Source organism: Desmodus rotundus, unplaced genomic scaffold (assembly GCF_022682495.2).
Source record: "Desmodus rotundus isolate HL8 unplaced genomic scaffold, HLdesRot8A.1 manual_scaffold_15, whole genome shotgun sequence".
NCBI classification, from domain to species: Eukaryota; Metazoa; Chordata; class Mammalia; order Chiroptera; family Phyllostomidae; genus Desmodus; species Desmodus rotundus.
Window position 1 is genome coordinate 968,237 of NW_026527203.1, and position 24,724 is coordinate 992,960.

Sequence of the window (24,724 nt, forward strand, 5' to 3'; positions counted from 1 at the left end):
CCTGAGATAAGCGGTTTCCTAGGATACGGTTTCCAAGGATACGGTTGCCTTGGTTACTGCATTCTAGAATGCGGTGTGTCAGGATCTAGAATCTTGTGGTGCGGGTTCTGAGCACAATGGCCTCCTGAGATAAGCGGTTTCCTAGGATACGGTTTCCAAGGATACGGTTGCCTTGGTTACTGCATTCAGGAATGCGGTGTGTCAGGATCTAGAATCTTGTGGTGCGGGTTCTGAGCACAACGGCCTCCTGAGATAAGCGGTTTCCTAGGATACGGTTTCCAAGGATACGGTTGCCTTGGATACTGCATTCTAGAATTCGGTGTGTCAGGATCTAGAATCTTGTGGTGCGGGTTCTGAGCACAATGGCCTCCTGAGATAAGCCGTTTCCTAGGATACGGTTTCCAAGGATACGGTTGCCTTGGATACTGCATTCTAGAATGCGGTGTGTCAGGATCTAGAATCTTGTGGTGCGGGTTCTGAGCACAATGGCCTCCTGAGATAAGCGGTTTCCTAGCATACGGTTTCCAAGGATACGGTTGCCTTGGATACTGCATTCTAGAATGCGGTGTGTCAGGATCTAGAATCTTGTGTTGCTGGTTCTGAGCACAATGGCCTCCAGGGTAAGCCGTTTCCTAGGATACGGTTTCCAAGGATACGGTGCCTTGGATACTGCATTCTAGAATTCGGTGTGTCAGGATCTAGAATCTTGTGGTGCGGGTTCTGAGCACAATGGCCTCCTGAGATAAGCGGTTTCCTAGCATACGGTTTCCAAGGATACGGTTGCCTTGGATACTGCATTCTAGAATTCGGTGTGTCAGGATCTAGAATCTTGTGGTGCGGGTTCTGAGCACAATGGCCTCCTGAGATAAGCGGTTTCCTAGCATACGGTTTCCAAGGATACGGTTGCCTTGGTTACTGCATTCTAGAATGCGGTGTGTCAGGATCTAGAATCTTGTGGTGCGGGTTCTGAGCACAATGGCCTCCTGAGATAAGCGGTTTCCTAGGATACGGTTTCCAAGAATACGGTTGCCTTGGATACTGCATTCTAGAATGCGGTGTATCAGGATCTAGAATCTTCTGGTGCGGGTTCTGAGCACAATGGCCTCCTGAGATAAGCGGTTCCCTGGATACGGTTTCCAAGGATACGGTTGCCTTGGATACTGCATTCTAGAATGAGGTGTGTCAGGATCTAGAATCTTGTGGTGCGGGTGATGAGCACAATGGCCTCCTGAGATAAGCGGTTTCCTAGGATACGGTTTCCAAGGATACGGTTGCCTTGGTTACTGCATTCAGGAATGCGGTGTGTCAGGATCTAGAATCTTGTGGTGCGGGTTCTGAGCACAACGGCCTCCTGAGATAAGCGGTTTCCTAGCATACGGTTTCCAAGGATACGGTTGCCTTGGATACTGCATTCTAGAATTCGGTGTGTCAGGATCTAGAATCTTGTGGTGCGGGTTCTGAGCACAATGGCCTCCTGAGATAAGCGGTTTCCTAGCATACGGTTTCCAAGGATACGGTTGCCTTGGTTACTGCATTCTAGAATGCGGTGTGTCAGGATCTAGAATCTTGTGGTGCGGGTTCTGAGCACAATGGCCTCCTGAGATAAGCGGTTTCCTAGGATACGGTTTCCAAGGATACGGTTGCCTTGGATACTGCATTCTAGAATGCGGTGTATCAGGATCTAGAATCTTGTGGTGCGGGTTCTGAGCACAATGGCCTCCTGAGATAAGCGGTTCCCTGGATACGGTTTCCAAGGATACGGTTGCCTTGGATACTGCATTCTAGAATGAGGTGTGTCAGGATCTAGAATCTTGTGGTGCGGGTGATGAGCACAATGGCCTCCTGAGATAAGCGGTTTCCTAGGATACGGTTTCCAAGGATACGGTTGCCTTGGTTACTGCATTCAGGAATGCGGTGTGTCAGGATCTAGAATCTTGTGGTGCGGGTTCTGAGCACAACGGCCTCCTGAGATAAGCGGTTTCCTAGGATACGGTTTCCAAGGATACGGTTGCCTTGGTTACTGCATTCTAGAATGCGGTGTGTCAGGATCTAGAATCTTGTGGTGTGGGTTCTGAGCACAATGGCCTCCTGAGATAAGCGGTTTCCTAGGATACGGTTTCCAAGGATACGGTTGCCTTGGTTACTGCATTCTAGAATGCGGTGTGTCAGGATCTAGAATCTTGTGGTGCGGGTTCTGAGCACAACGGCCTCCTGAGATAAGCGGTTTCCTAGGATACGGTTTCCAAGGATACGGTTGCCTTGGATACTGCATTCTAGAATTCGGTGTGTCAGGATCTAGAATCTTGTGGTGCGGGTGATGAGCACAATAGCCTCCTGAGATAAGCGGTTCCCTGGATACGGTTTCCAAGGATACGGTTGCCTTGGATACTGCATTCTAGAATGAGGTGTGTCAGGATCTAGAATCTTGTGGTGCGGGTGATGAGCACAATGGCCTCCTGAGATAAGCGGTTTCCTAGGATACGGTTTCCAAGGATACGGTTGCCTTGGTTACTGCATTCAGGAATGCGGTGTGTCAGGATCTAGAATCTTGTGGTGCGGGTTCTGAGCACAACGGCCTCCTGAGATAAGCGGTTTCCTAGCATACGGTTTCCAAGGATACGGTTGCCTTGGATACTGCATTCTAGAATTCGGTGTGTCAGGATCTAGAATCTTGTGGTGCGGGTTCTGAGAACAATGGCCTCCTGAGATAAGCGGTTTCCTAGCATACGGTTTCCAAGGATACGGTTGCCTTGGTTACTGCATTCAGGAATGCGGTGTGTCAGGATCTAGAATCTTGTGGTGCGGGTTCTGAGCACAACGGCCTCCTGAGATAAGCGGTTTCCTAGCATACGGTTTCCAAGGATACGGTTGCCTTGGATACTGCATTCTAGAATTCGGTGTGTCAGGATCTAGAATCTTGTGGTGCGGGTTCTGAGCACAATGGCCTCCTGAGATAAGCGGTTCCCTGGATACGGTTTCCAAGGATACGGTTGCCTTGGATACTGCATTCTAGAATGAGGTGTGTCAGGATCTAGAATCTTGTGGTGCGGGTGATGAGCACAATGGCCTCCTGAGATAAGCGGTTTCCTAGGATACGGTTTCCAAGGATACGGTTGCCTTGGTTACTGCATTCAGGAATGCGGTGTGTCAGGATCTAGAATCTTGTGGTGCGGGTTCTGAGCACAACGGCCTCCTGAGATAAGCGGTTTCCTAGCATACGGTTTCCAAGGATACGGTTGCCTTGGATACTGCATTCTAGAATTCGGTGTGTCAGGATCTAGAATCTTGTGGTGCGGGTTCTGAGCACAATGGCCTCCTGAGATAAGCGGTTTCCTAGCATACGGTTTCCAAGGATACGGTTGCCTTGGTTACTGCATTCTAGAATGCGGTGTGTCAGGATCTAGAATCTTGTGGTGCGGGTTCTGAGCACAATGGCCTCCTGAGATAAGCGGTTTCCTAGGATACGGTTTCCAAGGATACGGTTGCCTTGGATACTGCATTCTAGAATGCGGTGTATCAGGATCTAGAATCTTGTGGTGCGGGTTCTGAGCACAATGGCCTCCTGAGATAAGCGGTTCCCTGGATACGGTTTCCAAGGATACGGTTGCCTTGGATACTGCATTCTAGAATGAGGTGTGTCAGGATCTAGAATCTTGTGGTGCGGGTGATGAGCACAATGGCCTCCTGAGATAAGCGGTTTCCTAGGATACGGTTTCCAAGGATACGGTTGCCTTGGTTACTGCATTCAGGAATGCGGTGTGTCAGGATCTAGAATCTTGTGGTGCGGGTTCTGAGCACAACGGCCTCCTGAGATAAGCGGTTTCCTAGGATACGGTTTCCAAGGATACGGTTGCCTTGGTTACTGCATTCTAGAATGCGGTGTGTCAGGATCTAGAATCTTGTGGTGTGGGTTCTGAGCACAATGGCCTCCTGAGATAAGCGGTTTCCTAGGATACGGTTTCCAAGGATACGGTTGCCTTGGTTACTGCATTCTAGAATGCGGTGTGTCAGGATCTAGAATCTTGTGGTGCGGGTTCTGAGCACAACGGCCTCCTGAGATAAGCGGTTTCCTAGGATACGGTTTCCAAGGATACGGTTGCCTTGGATACTGCATTCTAGAATTCGGTGTGTCAGGATCTAGAATCTTGTGGTGCGGGTGATGAGCACAATGGCCTCCTGAGATAAGCGGTTTCCTAGGATACGGTTTCCAAGGATACGGTTGCCTTGGTTACTGCATAGGAATGCGGTGTGTCAGGATCTAGAATCTTGTGGTGCGGGTTCTGAGCACAACGGCCTCCTGAGATAAGCGGTTTCCTAGGATACGGTTTCCAAGGATACGGTTGCCTTGGTTACTGCATTCTAGAATGCGGTGTGTCAGGATCTAGAATCTTGTGGTGCGGGTTCTGAGCACAATGGCCTCCTGAGATAAGCGGTTTCCTAGGATACGGTTTCCAAGGATACGGTTGCCTTGGTTACTGCATTCTAGAATGCGGTGTGTCAGGATCTAGAATCTTGTGGTGCGGGTTCTGAGCACAACGGCCTCCTGAGATAAGCGGTTTCCTAGGATACGGTTTCCAAGGATACGGTTGCCTTGGATACTGCATTCTAGAATTCGGTGTGTCAGGATCTAGAATCTTGTGGTGCGGGTTCTGAGCACAATGGCCTCCTGAGATAAGCCGTTTCCTAGGATACGGTTTCCAAGGATACGGTTGCCTTGGATACTGCATTCTAGAATGCGGTGTGTCAGGATCTAGAATCTTGTGGTGCGGGTTCTGAGCACAATGGCCTCCTGAGATAAGCGGTTTCCTAGCATACGGTTTCCAAGGATACGGTTGCCTTGGATACTGCATTCTAGAATGCGGTGTGTCAGGATCTAGAATCTTGTGTTGCGGGTTCTGAGCACAATGGCCTCCAGGGTAAGCCGTTTCCTAGGATACGGTTTCCAAGGATACGGTGCCTTGGATACTGCATTCTAGAATTCGGTGTGTCAGGATCTAGAATCTTGTGGTGCGGGTTCTGAGCACAATGGCCTCCTGAGATAAGCGGTTTCCTAGCATACGGTTTCCAAGGATACGGTTGCCTTGGATACTGCATTCTAGAATTCGGTGTGTCAGGATCTAGAATCTTGTGGTGCGGGTTCTGAGCACAATGGCCTCCTGAGATAAGCGGTTTCCTAGCATACGGTTTCCAAGGATACGGTTGCCTTGGTTACTGCATTCTAGAATGCGGTGTGTCAGGATCTAGAATCTTGTGGTGCTGGTTCTGAGCACAATGGCCTCCTGAGATAAGCGGTTTCCCTAGATACGGCTTCCAAGGATACGGTTGCCTTGGATACTGCATTCTAGAATGCGGTGTATCAGGATCTAGAATCTTGTGGTGCGGGTTCTGAGCACAAAGGCCTCCTGAGATAAGCGGTTCCCTGGATACGGTTTCCAAGGATACAGTTGCCTTGGATACTGCATTCTAGAATGAGGTGTGTCAGGATCTAGAATCTTGTGGTGCGGGTTCTGAGCACAACGGCCTCCTGAGATAAGCGGTTTCCTAGGCTACGGTTTCCAAGGATACGGTTGCCTTGGATACTGCATTCTAGAATTCGGTGTGTCAGGATCTAGAATCTTGTGGTGCGGGTTCTGAGCACAATGGCCTCCTGAGATAAGCCGTTTCCTAGGATACGGTTTCCAAGGATACGGTTGCCTTGGATACTGCATTCTAGAATGCGGTGTGTCAGGATCTAGAATCTTGTGGTGCGGGTTCTGAGCACAATGGCCTCCTGAGATAAGCGGTTTCCTAGCATACGGTTTCCAAGGATACGGTTGCCTTGGATACTGCATTCTAGAATGCGGTGTGTCAGGATCTAGAATCTTGTGTTGCGGGTTCTGAGCACAATGGCCTCCAGGGTAAGCCGTTTCCTAGGATACGGTTTCCAAGGATACGGTGCCTTGGATACTGCATTCTAGAATTCGGTGTGTCAGGATCTAGAATCTTGTGGTGCGGGTTCTGAGCACAATGGCCTCCTGAGATAAGCGGTTTCCTAGCATACGGTTTCCAAGGATACGGTTGCCTTGGATACTGCATTCTAGAATTCGGTGTGTCAGGATCTAGAATCTTGTGGTGCGGGTTCTGAGCACAATGGCCTCCTGAGATAAGCGGTTTCCTAGCATACGGTTTCCAAGGATACGGTTGCCTTGGTTACTGCATTCTAGAATGCGGTGTGTCAGGATCTAGAATCTTGTGGTGCTGGTTCTGAGCACAATGGCCTCCTGAGATAAGCGGTTTCCCTAGATACGGCTTCCAAGGATACGGTTGCCTTGGATACTGCATTCTAGAATGCGGTGTATCAGGATCTAGAATCTTGTGGTGCGGGTTCTGAGCACAACGGCCTCCTGAGATAAGCGGTTTCCCAGGATACGGTTTCCAAGGATACGGTTGCCTTGGTTACTGCATTCTAGAATGCGGTGTGTCAGGATCTAGAATCTCGTGGTGCCGGTTATGAGCACAACGGCCTCCTGAGATAAGCGGTTTCCTAGGATACGGTTTCCAAGGATACGGTTGCCTTGGTTACTGCATTCTAGAATGCGGTGTGTCAGGATCTAGAATCTTGTGGTGCGGGTTCTGAGCACAATGGCCTCCTGAGATAAGCGGTTTCCTAGGATACGGTTTCCAAGGATACGGTTGCCTTGGTTACTGCATTCTAGAATGCGGTGTGTCAGGATCTAGAATCTTGTGGTGCGGGTTCTGAGCACAACGGCCTCCTGAGATAAGCGGTTTCCTAGGATACGGTTTCCAAGGATACGGTTGCCTTGGATACTGCATTCTAGAATTCGGTGTGTCAGGATCTAGAATCTTGTGGTGCGGGTTCTGAGCACAATGGCCTCCTGAGATAAGCCGTTTCCTAGGATACGGTTTCCAAGGATACGGTTGCCTTGGATACTGCATTCTAGAATGCGGTGTGTCAGGATCTAGAATCTTGTGGTGCGGGTTCTGAGCACAATGGCCTCCTGAGATAAGCGGTTTCCTAGCATACGGTTTCCAAGGATACGGTTGCCTTGGATACTGCATTCTAGAATGCGGTGTGTCAGGATCTAGAATCTTGTGTTGCGGGTTCTGAGCACAATGGCCTCCAGGGTAAGCCGTTTCCTAGGATACGGTTTCCAAGGATACGGTGCCTTGGATACTGCATTCTAGAATTCGGTGTGTCAGGATCTAGAATCTTGAGGTGCGGGTTCTGAGCACAATGGCCTCCTGAGATAAGCGGTTTCCTAGCATACGGTTTCCAAGGATACGGTTGCCTTGGATACTGCATTCTAGAATTCGGTGTGTCAGGATCTAGAATCTTGTGGTGCGGGTTCTGAGCACAATGGCCTCCTGAGATAAGCGGTTTCCTAGCATACGGTTTCCAAGGATACGGTTGCCTTGGTTACTGCATTCTAGAATGCGGTGTGTCAGGATCTAGAATCTTGTGGTGCGGGTTCTGAGCACAATGGCCTCCTGAGATAAGCGGTTTCCTAGGATACGGTTTCCAAGGATACGGTTGCCTTGGATACTGCATTCTAGAATGCGGTGTATCAGGATCTAGAATCTTGTGGTGCGGGTTCTGAGCACAACGGCCTCCTGAGATAAGCGGTTTCCTAGGATACGGTTTCCAAGGATACGGTTGCCTTGGATACTGCATTCTAGAATTCGGTGTGTCAGGATCTAGAATCTTGTGGTGCGGGTTCTGAGCACAATGGCCTCCTGAGATAAGCCGTTTCCTAGGATACGGTTTCCAAGGATACGGTTGCCTTGGATACTGCATTCTAGAATGCGGTGTGTCAGGATCTAGAATCTTGTGTTGCGGGTTCTGAGCACAATGGCCTCCAGAGTAAGCCGTTTCCTAGGATACGGTTTCCAAGGATACGGTGCCTTGGTTACTGCATTCTAGAATGCGGTGTGTCAGGATCTAGAATCTTGTGGTGCGGGTTCTGAGCACAACGGCCTCCTGAGATAAGCGGTTTCCTAGGATACGGTTTCCAAGGATACGGTTGCCTTGGTTACTGCATTCTAGAATGCGGTGTGTCAGGATCTAGAATCTCGTGGTGCCGGTTATGAGCACAACGGCCTCTTGAGATAAGCGGTTTCCTAGGATACGGTTTCCAAGGATACGGTTGCCTTGGATACTGCATTCTAGTATGCGCTGTGTCAGGATCTAGAATCTTGTGGTGCGGGTTCTGAGCACAATGGCCTCCTGAGATAAGCGGGTTCCTAGGATACGGTTTCCAAGTATACGGTTGCCTTGGATACTGCATTCTAGAATGTGGTGTGTCAGGATCTAGAATCTTGTGTTGCGGGTTCTGAGCACAATGGCCTCCAGAGTAAGCCGTTTCCTAGGATACGGTTTCCAAGGATACGGTGCCTTGGTTACTGCATTCTAGAATGCGGTGTGTCAGGATCTAGAATCTTGTGGTGCGGGTTCTGAGCACAATGGCCTCCTGAGATAAGCGGTTTCCTAGGATACGGTTTCCAAGGATACGGTTGCCTTGGATACTGCATTCTAGAATGCGGTGTGTCAGTATCTAGAATCTTGTGGTGCGGGTTCTGAGCACAATGGCCTCCTGAGATAAGCGGTTTCCTAGGATACGGTTTCCAAGGATACGGTTGCCTTGGATACTGCATTCTAGAATGCGGTGTGTCAGGATCTAGAATCTTGTGGTGCGGGTTCTGAGCACAATGGCCTCCTGAGATAAGCGGTTTCCTAGGATACGGTTTCCAAGGATACGGTTGCCTTGGATACTGCATTCTAGAATGCGGTGTGTCAGGATCTAGAATCTTGTGGTGCGGGTTCTGAGCACAATGGCCTCCAGAGTAAGCCGCTTCCTAGGATACGGTTTCCAAGAATACGGTGATTGGTTACTGCATTCTAGAATGTGGTGTGTCAGGATCTAGAATCTTGTGGTGCGGGTTCTGAGCACAATGGCCTCCTGAGATAAGCGGTTTCCTAGGATACGGTTTCCAAGGATACGGTTGCCTTGGTTACTGCATTCTAGAATGCGGTGTGTCAGGATCTAGAATCTTGTGGTGCGGGTTCTGAGCACAACGGCCTCCTGAGATAAGCGGTTTCCTAGGATACGGGTTCCAAGGATACGGTTGCCTTGGTTACTGCATTCTAGAATGCGGTGTGTCAGGATCTAGAATCTTGTGGTGCGGGTTCTGAGCACAACGGCCTCCTGAGATAAGCGGTTTCCTAGGATACGGTTTCCAAGGATACGGTTGCCTTGGATACTGCATTCTAGAATGCGGTGTGTCAGGATCTAGAATCTTGTGTTGCGGGTTCTGAGCACAATGGCCTCCAGGGTAAGCCGTTTCCTAGGATACGGTTTCCAAGGATACGGTGCCTTGGTTACTGCATTCTAGAATGCGGTGTGTCAGGATCTAGAATCTTGTGGTGCGGGTTCTGAGCACAATGGCCTCCTGAGATAAGCGGTTCCCTCGATACGGTTTCCAAGGATACGGTTGCCTTGGATACTGCATTCTAGAATGCGGTGTGTCAGGATCTAGAATCTTGTGGTGCGGGTTCTGAGCACAACGGCCTCCTGAGATACGCGGTTTCCTAGGATACGGTTTCCAAGGATACGGTTGCCTTGGTTACTGCATTCTAGAATGCGGTGTGTCAGGATCTAGAATCTTGTGGTGCGGGTTCTGAGCACAACGGCCTCCTGAGATAAGCGGTTTCCTAGGATACGGTTTCCAAGGATACGGTTGCCTTGGTTACTGCATTCTAGAATGCGGTGTGTCAGGATCTAGAATCTTGTGGTGCGGGTTCTGAGCACAACGGCCTCCTGAGATAAGCGGTTTCCCAGGATACGGTTTCCAAGGATACGGTTGCCTTGGTTACTGCATTCTAGAATGCGGTGTGTCAGGATCTAGAATCTCGTGGTGCCGGTTATGAGCACAACGGCCTCCTGAGATAAGCGGTTTCCTAGGATACGGTTTCCAAGGATACGGTTGCCTTGGATACTGCATTCTAGAATGCGGTGTGTCAGGATCTAGAATCTTGTGTTGCGGGTTCTGAGCACAACGGCCTCCTGAGATAAGCGGTTTCCTAGGATACGGTTTCCAAGGATACGGTTGCCTTGGATACTGCATTCTAGAATGCGGTGTGTCAGGATATAGAATCTTGTGGTGCGGGTTCTGAGCACAATGGCCTCCTGAGATAAGCGGTTTCCTAGGATACGGTTTCCAAGGATACGGTTGCCTTGGATACTGCATTCTAGAATGCGGTGTGTCAGGATCTAGAATCTTGTGGTGCGGGTTCTGAGCACAATGGCCTCCTGAGATAAGCGGTTTCCTAGCATACGGTTTCCAAGGATACAGTGCCTTGGTTACTGCATTCTAGAATGCGGTGTGTCAGGATCTAGAATCTTGTGGTGCGGGTTCTGAGCACAATGGCCTCCTGAGATAAGCGGTTTCCTAGGATACGGTTTCCAAGGATACGGTTGCCTTGGATACTGCATTCTAGAATGCGGTGTGTCAGGATCTAGAATCTTGTGGTGCGGGTTCTGAGCACAATGGCCTCCTGAGATAAGCGGTTTCCTAGGATACGGTTTCCAAGGATACGGTTGCCTTGGATACTGCATTCTAGAATGCGGTGTATCAGGATCTAGAATCTTGTGGTGCGGGTTCTGAGCACAACGGCCTCCTGAGATAAGCGGTTTCCTAGGATACGGTTTCCAAGGATACGGTTGCCTTGGATACTGCATTCTAGAATTCGGTGTGTCAGGATCTAGAATCTTGTGGTGCGGGTTCTGAGCACAATGGCCTCCTGAGATAAGCCGTTTCCTAGGATACGGTTTCCAAGGATACGGTTGCCTTGGATACTGCATTCTAGAATGCGGTGTGTCAGGATCTAGAATCTTGTGTTGCGGGTTCTGAGCACAATGGCCTCCAGAGTAAGCCGTTTCCTAGGATACGGTTTCCAAGGATACAGTGCCTTGGTTACTGCATTCTAGAATGCGGTGTGTCAGGATCTAGAATCTCGTGGTGCCGGTTATGAGCACAACGGCCTCTTGAGATAAGCGGTTTCCTAGGATACGGTTTCCAAGGATACGGTTGCCTTGGATACTGCATTCTAGAATGCGCTGTGTCAGGATCTAGAATCTTGTGGTGCGGGTTCTGAGCACAATGGCCTCCTGAGATAAGCGGGTTCCTAGGATACGGTTTCCAAGTATACGGTTGCCTTGGATACTGCATTCTAGAATGTGGTGTGTCAGGATCTAGAATCTTGTGTTGCGGGTTCTGAGCACAATGGCCTCCAGAGTAAGCCGTTTCCTAGGATACGGTTTCCAAGTATACGGTGCCTTGGTTACTGCGTTCTAGAATGCGGTGTGTCAGGATCTAGAATCTTGTGGTGCGGGTTCTGAGCACAATGGCCTCCTGAGATAAGCGGTTTCCTAGGATACGGTTTCCAAGGATACGGTTGCCTTGGATACTGCATTCTAGAATGCGGTGTGTCAGTATCTAGAATCTTGTGGTGCGGGTTCTGAGCACAATGGCCTCCTGAGATAAGCGGTTTCCTAGGATACGGTTTCCAAGGATACGGTTGCCTTGGATACTGCATTCTAGAATGCGGTGTGTCAGGATCTAGAATCTTGTGGTGCGGGTTCTGAGCACAATGGCCTCCTGAGATAAGCGGTTTCCTAGGATACGGTTTCCAAGGATACGGTTGCCGTGGATACTGCATTCTAGAATGCGGTGTGTCAGGATCTAGAATCTTGTGGTGCGGGTTCTGAGCACAATGGCCTCCAGAGTAAGCCGCTTCCTAGGATACGGTTTCCAAGAATACGGTGATTGGTTACTGCATTCTAGAATGTGGTGTGTCAGGATCTAGAATCTTGTGGTGCGGGTTCTGAGCACAACGGCCTCCTGAGATAAGCGGTTTCCCAGGATACGGTTTCCAAGGATACGGTTGCCTTGGTTACTGCATTCTAGAATGCGGTGTGTCAGGATCTAGAATCTCGTGGTGCCGGTTATGAGCACAACGGCCTCCTGAGATAAGCGGTTTCCTAGGATACGGTTTCCAAGGATACGGTTGCCTTGGATACTGCATTCTAGAATGCGGTGTGTCAGGATCTAGAATCTTGTGTTGCGGGTTCTGAGCACAACGGCCTCCTGAGATAAGCGGTTTCCTAGGATACGGTTTCCAAGGATACGGTTGCCTTGGATACTGCATTCTAGAATGCGGTGTGTCAGGATATAGAATCTTGTGGTGCGGGTTCTGAGCACAATGGCCTCCTGAGATAAGCGGTTTCCTAGGATACGGTTTCCAAGGATACGGTTGCCTTGGATACTGCATTCTAGAATGCGGTGTGTCAGGATCTAGAATCTTGTGGTGCGGGTTCTGAGCACAATGGCCTCCTGAGATAAGCGGTTTCCTAGCATACGGTTTCCAAGGATACAGTGCCTTGGTTACTGCATTCTAGAATGCGGTGTGTCAGGATCTAGAATCTTGTGGTGCGGGTTCTGAGCACAATGGCCTCCTGAGATAAGCGGTTTCCTAGGATACGGTTTCCAAGGATACGGTTGCCTTGGATACTGCATTCTAGAATGCGGTGTGTCAGGATCTAGAATCTTGTGGTGCGGGTTCTGAGCACAATGGCCTCCTGAGATAAGCGGTTTCCTAGGATACGGTTTCCAAGGATACGGTTGCCTTGGATACTGCATTCTAGAATGCGGTGTATCAGGATCTAGAATCTTGTGGTGCGGGTTCTGAGCACAACGGCCTCCTGAGATAAGCGGTTTCCTAGGATACGGTTTCCAAGGATACGGTTGCCTTGGATACTGCATTCTAGAATTCGGTGTGTCAGGATCTAGAATCTTGTGGTGCGGGTTCTGAGCACAATGGCCTCCTGAGATAAGCCGTTTCCTAGGATACGGTTTCCAAGGATACGGTTGCCTTGGATACTGCATTCTAGAATGCGGTGTGTCAGGATCTAGAATCTTGTGTTGCGGGTTCTGAGCACAATGGCCTCCAGAGTAAGCCGTTTCCTAGGATACGGTTTCCAAGGATACAGTGCCTTGGTTACTGCATTCTAGAATGCGGTGTGTCAGGATCTAGAATCTCGTGGTGCCGGTTATGAGCACAACGGCCTCTTGAGATAAGCGGTTTCCTAGGATACGGTTTCCAAGGATACGGTTGCCTTGGATACTGCATTCTAGAATGCGCTGTGTCAGGATCTAGAATCTTGTGGTGCGGGTTCTGAGCACAATGGCCTCCTGAGATAAGCGGGTTCCTAGGATACGGTTTCCAAGTATACGGTTGCCTTGGATACTGCATTCTAGAATGTGGTGTGTCAGGATCTAGAATCTTGTGTTGCGGGTTCTGAGCACAATGGCCTCCAGAGTAAGCCGTTTCCTAGGATACGGTTTCCAAGTATACGGTGCCTTGGTTACTGCGTTCTAGAATGCGGTGTGTCAGGATCTAGAATCTTGTGGTGCGGGTTCTGAGCACAATGGCCTCCTGAGATAAGCGGTTTCCTAGGATACGGTTTCCAAGGATACGGTTGCCTTGGATACTGCATTCTAGAATGCGGTGTGTCAGTATCTAGAATCTTGTGGTGCGGGTTCTGAGCACAATGGCCTCCTGAGATAAGCGGTTTCCTAGGATACGGTTTCCAAGGATACGGTTGCCTTGGATACTGCATTCTAGAATGCGGTGTGTCAGGATCTAGAATCTTGTGGTGCGGGTTCTGAGCACAATGGCCTCCTGAGATAAGCGGTTTCCTAGGATACGGTTTCCAAGGATACGGTTGCCGTGGATACTGCATTCTAGAATGCGGTGTGTCAGGATCTAGAATCTTGTGGTGCGGGTTCTGAGCACAATGGCCTCCAGAGTAAGCCGCTTCCTAGGATACGGTTTCCAAGAATACGGTGATTGGTTACTGCATTCTAGAATGTGGTGTGTCAGGATCTAGAATCTTGTGGTGCGGGTTCTGAGCACAACGGCCTCCTGAGATAAGCGGTTTCCTAGGATACGGTTTCCAAGGATACGGTTGCCTTGGTTACTGCATTCTAGAATGCGGTGTGTCAGGATCTAGAATCTTGTGGTGCGGGTTCTGAGCACAACGGCCTCCTGAGATAAGCGGTTTCCTAGGATACGGGTTCCAAGGATACGGTTGCCTTGGTTACTGCATTCTAGAATGCGGTGTGTCAGGATCTAGAATCTTGTGGTGCGGGTTCTGAGCACAACGGCCTCCTGAGATAAGCGGTTTCCTAGGATACGGTTTCCAAGGATACGGTTGCCTTGGATACTGCATTCTAGAATTCGGTGTGTCAGGATCTAGAATCTTGTGGTGCGGGTTCTGAGCACAATGGCCTCCTGAGATAAGCCGTTTCCTAGGATACGGTTTCCAAGGATACGGTTGCCTTGGATACTGCATTCTAGAATGCGGTGTGTCAGGATCTAGAATCTTGTGTTGCGGGTTCTGAGCACAATGGCCTCCAGAGTAAGCCGTTTCCTAGGATACGGTTTCCAAGGATACAGTGCCTTGGTTACTGCATTCTAGAATGCGGTGTGTCAGGATCTAGAATCTCGTGGTGCCGGTTATGAGCACAACGGCCTCTTGAGATAAGCGGTTTCCTAGGATACGGTTTCCAAGGATACGGTTGCCTTGGATACTGCATTCTAGAATGCGCTGTGTCAGGATCTAGAATCTTGTGGTGCGGGTTCTGAGCACAATGGCCTCCTGAGATAAGCGGGTTCCTAGGATACGGTTTCCAAGTATACGGTTGCCTTGGATACTGCATTCTAGAATGTGGTGTGTCAGGATCTAGAATCTTGTGTTGCGGGTTCTGAGCACAATGGCCTCCAGAGTAAGCCGTTTCCTAGGATACGGTTTCCAAGTATACGGTGCCTTGGTTACTGCATTCTAGAATGCGGTGTGTCAGGATCTAGAATCTTGTGGTGCGGGTTCTGAGCACAATGGCCTCCTGAGATAAGCGGTTTCCTAGGATACGGTTTCCAAGGATACGGTTGCCTTGGATACTGCATTCTAGAATGCGGTGTGTCAGTATCTAGAATCTTGTGGTGCGGGTTCTGAGCACAATGGCCTCCTGAGATAAGCGGTTTCCTAGGATACGGTTTCCAAGGATACGGTTGCCTTGGATACTGCATTCTAGAATGCGGTGTGTCAGGATCTAGAATCTTGTGGTGCGGGTTCTGAGCACAATGGCCTCCTGAGATAAGCGGTTTCCTAGGATACGGTTTCCAAGGATACGGTTGCCGTGGATACTGCATTCTAGAATGCGGTGTGTCAGGATCTAGAATCTTGTGGTGCGGGTTCTGAGCACAATGGCCTCCAGAGTAAGCCGCTTCCTAGGATACGGTTTCCAAGAATACGGTGATTGGTTACTGCATTCTAGAATGTGGTGTGTCAGGATCTAGAATCTTGTGGTGCGGGTTCTGAGCACAACGGCCTCCTGAGATAAGCGGTTTCCTAGGATACGGTTTCCAAGGATACGGTTGCCTTGGTTACTGCATTCTAGAATGCGGTGTGTCAGGATCTAGAATCTTGTGATGCGGGTTCTGAGCACAACGGCCTCCTGAGATAAGCGGTTTCCTAGGATACGGGTTCCAAGGATACGGTTGCCTTGGTTACTGCATTCTAGAATGCGGTGTGTCAGGATCTAGAATCTTGTGGTGCGGGTTCTGAGCACAACGGCCTCCTGAGATAAGCGGTTTCCTAGGATACGGTTTCCAAGGATACGGTTGCCTTGGATACTGCATTCTAGAATGCGGTGTGTCAGGATCTAGAATCTTGTGTTGCGGGTTCTGAGCACAATGGCCTCCAGGGTAAGCCGTTTCCTAGGATACTGTTTCCAAGGATACGGTGCCTTGGTTACTGCATTCTAGAATGCGGTGTGTCAGGATCTAGAATCTTGTGGTGCGGGTTCTGAGCACAATGGCCTCCTGAGATAAGCGGTTCCCTCGATACGGTTTCCAAGGATACGGTTGCCTTGGATACTGCATTCTAGAATGCGGTGTGTCAGGATCTAGAATCTTGTGGTGCGGGTTCTGAGCACAACGGCCTCCTGAGATACGCGGTTTCCTAGGATACGGTTTCCAAGGATACGGTTGCCTTGGTTACTGCATTCTAGAATGCGGTGTGTCAGGATCTAGAATCTTGTGGTGCGGGTTCTGAGCACAACGGCCTCCTGAGATAAGCGGTTTCCTAGGATACGGTTTCCAAGGATACGGTTGCCTTGGTTACTGCATTCTAGAATGCGGTGTGTCAGGATCTAGAATCTTGTGGTGCGGGTTCTGAGCACAACGGCCTCCTGAGATAAGCGGTTTCCCAGGATACGGTTTCCAAGGATACGGTTGCCTTGGTTACTGCATTCTAGAATGCGGTGTGTCTGGATCTAGAATCTCGTGGTGCCGGTTATGAGCACAACGGCCTCCTGAGATAAGCGGTTTCCTAGGATACGGTTTCCAAGGATACGGTTGCCTTGGATACTGCATTCTAGAATGCGGTGTGTCAGGATCTAGAATCTTGTGTTGCGGGTTCTGAGCACAACGGCCTCCTGAGATAAGCGGTTTCCTAGGATACGGTTTCCAAGGATACGGTTGCCTTGGATACTGCATTCTAGAATGCGGTGTGTCAGGATATAGAATCTTGTGGTGCGGGTTCTGAGCACAATGGCCTCCTGAGATAAGCGGTTTCCTAGGATACGGTTTCCAAGGATACGGTTGCCTTCGTTACTGCATTCTGGAATGCGGTGTGTCAGGATCTAGAATCTTGTGGTGCGGGTTCTGAGCACAGCGGCCTCCTGAGATAAGCGGTTTCGTAGGATACAGTTTCCAAGGATACGCTTGCCTTGGATACTGCATATTAGAATGCGGTGTGTCAGGATCTAGAATCTTGTGTTGCGGGTTCTGAGCACAATGGCCTCCAGAGTAAGCCGCTTCCTAGGATACGGTTTCCAAGGATACGGTGCCTTGGTTACTGCATTCTAGAATGTGGTGTGTCAGGATCTAGAATCTTGTGGTGCGGGTTCTGAGCACAACGGCCTCCTGAGATAAGCGGTTTCCAAGGATACGGTTTCCAAGGATACGGTTGCCTTGGTTACTGCATTCGAGAATGCGGTGTGTCAGGATCTAGAATCTTGTGGTGCGGGTTCTGAGCACAACGGCCTCCTGAGATAAGCGATTTCCTAAGATACGGTTTCCAAGGATACGGTTGCCTTGGTTACTGCATTCGAGAATGCGGTGTGTCAGGATCTAGAATCTTGAGGTGCGGGTTCTGAGCACAACGGCCTCCTGAGATAAGCGGTTTCCTAGGATACGGGTTCCAAGGATACGGTTGCCTTGGTTACTGCATTCTAGAATGCGGTGTGTCAGGATCTAGAATCTTGTGGTGCCGATTCTGAGCACAACGGCCTCCTGAGATAAGCGGTTTCCTAGGATACGGTTTCCAAGGATACGGTTGCCTTGGTTACTGCATTCTAGAATGCGGTGTGTCAGGATCTAGAATCTGGTGGTGCCGGTTCTGAGCACAACGGCCTCCTGAGATAAGCGGTTTCCTAGGATACGGTTTCCAAGGATACGGTTGCCTTGGTTACTGCATTCTAGAATGCGGTGTGTCAGGATCTAGAATCTTGTGTTGCGGGTTCTGAGCACAATGGCCTCCAGAGTAAGCCGCTTCCTAGGATACGGTTTCCAAGAATACGGTGATTGGTTACTGCATTCTAGAATGTGGTGTGTCAGGATCTAGAATCTTGTGGTGCGGGTTCTGAGCACAATGGCCTCCTGAGATAAGCGGTTTCCTAGGATACGGTTTCCAAGGATACGGTTGCCTTGGTTACTGCATTCTAGAATGCGGTGTGTCAGGATCTAGAATCTTGTGGTGTGGGTTCTGAGCACAACGGCCTCCTGAGATAAGCGGTTTCCTAGGATACGGGTTCCAAGGATACGGTTGCCTTGGTTACTGCATTCTAGAATGCGGTGTGTCAGGATCTAGAATCTTGTGGTGCGGGTTCTGAGCACAACGGCCTCCTGAGATAAGCGGTTTCCTAGGATACGGTTTCCAAGGATACGGTTGCCTTGGATACTGCATTCTAGAATGCGGTGTGTCAGGATCTAGAATCTTGTGTTGCGGGTTCTGAGCACCAATGGCCTCCAGGGTAAGCCGTTTCCTAGGATACGGTTTCCAAGGATACGGTGCCTTGGTTACTGCATTCTAGAATGCGGTGTGTCAGGATCTAGAATCTTGTGGTGCGGGTTCTGAGCACAATGGCCTCCTGAGATAAGCGGTTCCCTCGATACGGTTTCCAAGGATACGGTTGCCTTGGATACTGCATTCTAGAATGCGGTGTGTCAGGATCTAGAATCTTGTGGTGCGGGTTCTGAGCACAACGGCCTCCTGAGATACGCGGTTTCCTAGGATACGGTTTCCAAGGATACGGTTGCCTTGGTTACTGCATTCTAGAATGCGGTGTGTCAGGATCTAGAATCTTGTGGTGCGGGTTCTGAGCACAACGGCCTCCTGAGATAAGCGGTTTCCTAGGATACGGTTTCCAAGGATACGGTTGCCTTGGTTACTGCATTCTAGAATGCGGTGTGTCAGGATCTAGAATCTTGTGGTGCGGGTTCTGAGCACAACGGCCTCCTGAGATAAGCGGTTTCCCAGGATACGGTTTCCAAGGATACGGTTGCCTTGGTTACTGCATTCTAGAATGCGGTGTGTCAGGATCTAGAATCTCGTGGTGCCGGTTATGAGCACAACGGCCTCCTGAGATAAGCGGTTTCCTAGGATACGGTTTCCAAGGATACGGTTGCCTTGGATACTGCATTCTAGAATGCGGTGTGTCAGGATCTAGAATCTTGTGTTGCGGGTTCTGAGCACAACGGCCTCCTGAGATAAGCGGTTTCCTAGGATACGGTTTCCAAGGATACGGTTGCCTTGGATACTGCATTCTAGAATGCGGTGTGTCAGGATATAGAATCTTGTGGTGCGGGTTCTGAGCACAATGGCCTCCTGAGATAAGCGGTTTCCTAGGATACGGTTTCCAAGGATACGGTTGCCTTGGATACTGCATTCTAGAATGCGGTGTGTCAGGATCTAGAATCTTGTGGTGCGGGTTCTGAGCACAATGGCCTCCTGAGATAAGCGGTTTCCTAGCATACGGTTTCCAAGGATACGGTTGCCTTGGATACTGCATTCTAGAATTCGGTGTGTCAGGATCTAGAATCTTGTGGTGTGGGTTCTGAGCACAATGGCCTCCTGAGATAAGCGGTTTCCTAGCATACGGTTTCCAAGGATACGGTTGCCTTGGTTACTGCATTCTAGAATGCGGTGTGTCAGGATCTAGAATCTTGTGGTGCGGGTTCTGAGCACAATGGCCTCCTGAGATAAGCCCTTTCCTAGGATACGGTTTCCAAGGATACGGTTGCCTTGGATACTGCATTCTAGAATGCGGTGTATCAGGATCTAGAATCTTGTGGTGCGGGTTCTGAGCACAACGGCCTCCTGAGATAAGCGGTTTCCTAGGATACGGTTTCCAAGGATACGGTTGCCTTGGATACTGCATTCTAGAATTCGGTGTGTCAGGATCTAGAATCTTGTGGTGCGGGTTCTGAGCACAATGGCCTCCTGAGATAAGCCGTTTCCTAGGATACGGTTTCCAAGGATACGGTTGCCTTGGATACTGCATTCTAGAATGCGGTGTGTCAGGATCTAGAATCTTGTGTTGCGGGTTCTGAGCACAATGGCCTCCAGAGTAAGCCGTTTCCTAGGATACGGTTTCCAAGGATACAGTGCCTTGGTTACTGCATTCTAGAATGCGGTGTGTCAGGATCTAGAATCTTGTGGTGCGGGTTCTGAGCACAACGGCCTCCTGAGATAAGCGGTTTCCTAGGATACGGTTTCCAAGGATACGGTTGCCTTGGTTACTGCATTCTAGAATGCGGTGTGTCAGGATCTAGAATCTCGTGGTGCCGGTTATGAGCACAACGGCCTCTTGAGATAAGCGGTTTCCTAGGATACGGTTTCCAAGGATACGGTTGCCTTGGATACTGCATTCTAGAATGCGCTGTGTCAGGATCTAGAATCTTGTGGTGCGGGTTCTGAGCACAATGGCCTCCTGAGATAAGCGGGTTCCTAGGATACGGTTTCCAAGTATACGGTTGCCTTGGTTACTGCATTCTAGAATGCGGTGTGTCAGGATCTAGAATCTTGTGGTGCGGGTTCTGAGCACAACGGCCTCCTGAGATAAGCAGTTTCCTAGGATACGGTTTCCAAGGATACGGTTGCCTTGGATACTGCATTCTAGAATGCGGTGTGTCAGGATCTAGAATCTTGTGGTGCGGGTTCTGAGCACAATGGCCTCCTGAGATAAGCGGTTTCCTAGGATACGGTTTCCAAGGATACGGTTGCCTTGGATACTGCATTCTAGAATGCGGTGTGTCAGGATCTAGAATCTTGTGGTGCGGGTTCTGAGCACAATGGCCTCCAGAGTAAGCCGCTTCCTAGGATACGGTTTCCAAGGATACGGTGCCTTGGTTACTGCATTCTAGAATGTGGTGTGTCAGGATCTAGAATCTTGTGGTGCGGGTTCTGAGCACAACGGCCTCCTGAGATAAGCGGTTTCCTAGGATACGGTTTCCAAGGATACGGTTGCCTTGGTTACTGCATTCTAGAATGCGGTGTGTCAGGATCTAGAATCTTGTGGTGCGGGTTCTGAGCACAACGGCCTCCTGAGATAAGCGGTTTCCTAGGATACGGTTTCCAAGGATACGGTTGCCTTGGTTACTGCATTCTAGAATGCGGTGTGTCAGGATCTAGAATCTTGTGGTGCGGGTTCTGAGCACAACGGCCTCCTGAGATAAGCGGTTTCCTAGGATACGGTTTCCAAGGATACGGTTGCCTTGGTTACTGCATTCTAGAATGCGGTGTGTCAGGATCTAGAATCTTGTGGTGCGGGTTCTGAGCACAACGGCCTCCTGAGATAAGCGGTTTCCTAGGATACGGTTTCCAAGGATACGGTTGCCTTGGATACTGCATTCTAGAATGCGGTGTGTCAGGATCTAGAATCTTGTGGTGCGGGTTCTGAGCACAACGGCCACCTGAGATAAGCGGTTTCCTAGGATACGGTTTCCAAGGATACGGTTGCCTTGGATACTGCATTCTAGAATGCGGTGTATCAGGATCTAGAATCTTGTGGTGCGAATTCTGAGCACAACGGCCTCCTGAGATAAGCGGTTTCCTAGGATACGGTTTCCAAGGATACGGTTGCCTTGGATACTGCATTCTAGAATTCGGTGTGTCAGGATCTAGAATCTTGTGGTGCGGGTTCTGAGCACAATGGCCTCCTGAGATAAGCCGTTTCCTAGGATACGGTTTCCAAGGATACGGTTGCCTTGGATACTGCATTCTAGAATGCGGTGTGTCAGGATCTAGAATCTTGTGGTGCGGGTTCTGAGCACAATGGCCTCCTGAGATAAGCGGTTTCCTAGCATACGGTTTCCAAGGATACGGTTGCCTTGGATACTGCATTCTAGAATGCGGTGTGTCAGGATCTAGAATCTTGTGTTGCGGGTTCTGAGCACAATGGCCTCCAGGGTAAGCCGTTTCCTAGGATACGGTTTCCAAGGATACGGTGCCTTGGTTACTGCATTCTAGAATTCGGTGTGTCAGGATCTAGAATCTTGTGGTGCGGGTTCTGAGCACAATGGCCTCCTGAGATAAGCGGTTCCCTGGATACGGTTTCCAAGGATACGGTTGCCTTGGATACTGCATTCTAGAATGACGTGTGTCAGGATCTAGAATCTTGTGGTGCGGGTGCTGAGCACAATGGCCTCCTGAGATAAGCGGTTTCCTAGGATACGGTTTCCAAGGATACGGTTGCCTTGGTTACTGCATTCAGGAACGCGGTGTGTCAGGATCTAGAATCTTGTGGTGCGGGTTCTGAGCACAACGGCCTCCTGAGATAAGCGGTTTCCTAGGATACGGTTTCCAAGGATACGGTTGCCTTGGATACTGCATTCTAGAATGCGGTGTGTCAGGATCTAGAATCTTGTGGTGCGGGTTCTGAGCACAATGGCCTCCAGAGTAAGCCGCTTCCTAGGATACGGTTTCCAAGGATACGGTGCCTTGGTTACTGCATTCTAGAATGCGGTGTGTCAGGATCTAGAATCTTGTGGTGCGGGTTCTGAGCACAACGGCCTCCTGAGATAAGCAGTTTCCTAGGATACGGTTTCCAAGGATACGGTTGCCTTGGATACTGCATTCTAGAATGCGGTGTGTCAGGATCTAGAATCTTGTGGTGTGGGTTCTGAGCACAATGGCCTCCTGAGATAAGCGGTTTCCTAGGATACGGTTTCCAAGGATACGGTTGCCTTGGATACTGCATTCTAGAATGCGGTGTGTCAGGATCTAGAATCTTGTGGTGCGGGTTCTGAGCACAATGGCCTCCAGAGTAAGCCGCTTCCTAGGATACGGTTTCCAAGGATACGGTGCCTTGGTTACTGCATTCTAGAATGTGGTGTGTCAGGATCTAGAATCTTGTGGTGCGGGTTCTGAGCACAACGGCCTCCTGAGATAAGCGGTTTCCTAGGATACGGTTTCCAAGGATACGGTTGCCTTGGTTACTGCATTCTAGAATGCGGTGTGTCAGGATCTAGAATCTTGTGGTGCGGGTTCTGAGCACAACGGCCTCCTGAGATAAGCGGTTTCCTAGGATACGGTTTCCAAGGATACGGTTGTCTTGGTTACTGCATTCTAGAATGCGGTGTGTCAGGATGTAGAATCTTGTGGTGCGGGTTCTGAGCACAACGGCCTCCTGAGATAAGCGGTTTCCTAGGATACGGGTTCCAAGGATACGGTTGCCTTGGTTACTGCATTCTAGAATGCGGTGTGTCAGGATCTAGAATCTTGTGGTGCGGGTTCTGAGCACAACGGCCTCCTGAGATAAGCGGTTTCCTAGGATACGGTTTCCAAGGATACGGTTGCCTTGGATACTGCATTCTAGAATTCGGTGTGTCAGGATCTAGAATCTTGTGGTGCGGGTTCTGAGCACAATGGCCTCCTGAGATAAGCCGTTTCCTAGGATACGGTTTCCAAGGATACGGTTGCCTTGGATACTGCATTCTAGAATGCGGTGTGTCAGGATCTAGAATCTTGTGGTGCGGGTTCTGAGCACAATGGCCTCCTGAGATAAGCGGTTCCCTGGATACGGTTTCCAAGGATACGGTTGCCTTGGATACTGCATTCTAGAATGCGGTGTGTCAGGATCTAGAATCTTGTGGTGCGGGTGCTGAGCACAATGGCCTCCAGGGTAAGCCGTTTCCTAGGATACGGTTTCCAAGGATACGGTGCCTTGGTTACTGCATTCTAGAATGCGGTGTGTCAGGATCTAGAATCTTATGGTGCGGGTTCTGAGCACAATGGCCTCCTGAGATAAGCGGTTCCCTGGATACGGTTTCCAAGGATACGGTTGCCTTGGATACTGCATTCTAGAATGAGGTGTGTCAGGATCTAGAATCTTGTGGTGCGGGTGATGAGCACAATGGCCTCCTGAGATAAGCGGTTTCCTAGGATACGGTTTCCAAGGATACGGTTGCCTTGGTTACTGCATTCAGGAATGCGGTGTGTCAGGATCTAGAATCTTGTGGTGCGGGTTCTGAGCACAACGGCCTCCTGAGATAAGCGGTTTCCTAGGATACGGTTTCCAAGGATACGGTTGCCTTGGTTACTGCATTCTAGAATGCGGTGTGTCAGGATCTAGAATCTTGTGGTGCGGGTTCTGAGCACAATGGCCTCCTGAGATAAGCGGTTTCCTAGGATACGGTTTCCAAGGATACGGTTGCCTTGGTTACTGCATTCAGGAATGCGGTGTGTCAGGATCTAGAATCTTGTGGTGCGGGTTCTGAGCACAACGGCCTCCTGAGATAAGCGGTTTCCTAGGATACGGTTTCCAAGGATACGGTTGCCTTGGATACTGCATTCTAGAATTCGGTGTGTCAGGATCTAGAATCTTGTGGTGCGGGTTCTGAGCACAATGGCCTCCTGAGATAAGCCGTTTCCTAGGATACGGTTTCCAAGGATACGGTTGCCTTGGATACTGCATTCTAGAATGCGGTGTGTCAGGATCTAGAATCTTGTGGTGCGGGTTCTGAGCACAATGGCCTCTTGAGATAAGCGGTTTCCTAGCATACGGTTTCCAAGGATACGGTTGCCTTGGATACTGCATTCTAGAATGCGGTGTGTCAGGATCTAGAATCTTGTGTTGCTGGTTCTGAGCACAATGGCCTCCAGGGTAAGCCGTTTCCTAGGATACGGTTTCCAAGGATACGGTGCCTTGGATACTGCATTCTAGAATTCGGTGTGTCAGGATCTAGAATCTTGTGGTGCGGGTTCTGAGCACAATGGCCTCCTGAGATAAGCGGTTTCCTAGCATACGGTTTCCAAGGATACGGTTGCCTTGGATACTGCATTCTAGAATTCGGTGTGTCAGGATCTAGAATCTTGTGGTGCGGGTTCTGAGCACAATGGCCTCCTGAGATAAGCGGTTTCCTAGCATACGGTTTCCAAGGATACGGTTGCCTTGGTTACTGCATTCTAGAATGCGGTGTGTCAGGATCTAGAATCTTGTGGTGCGGGTTCTGAGCACAATGGCCTCCTGAGATAAGCGGTTTCCTAGGATACGGTTTCCAAGGATACGGTTGCCTTGGATACTGCATTCTAGAATGCGGTGT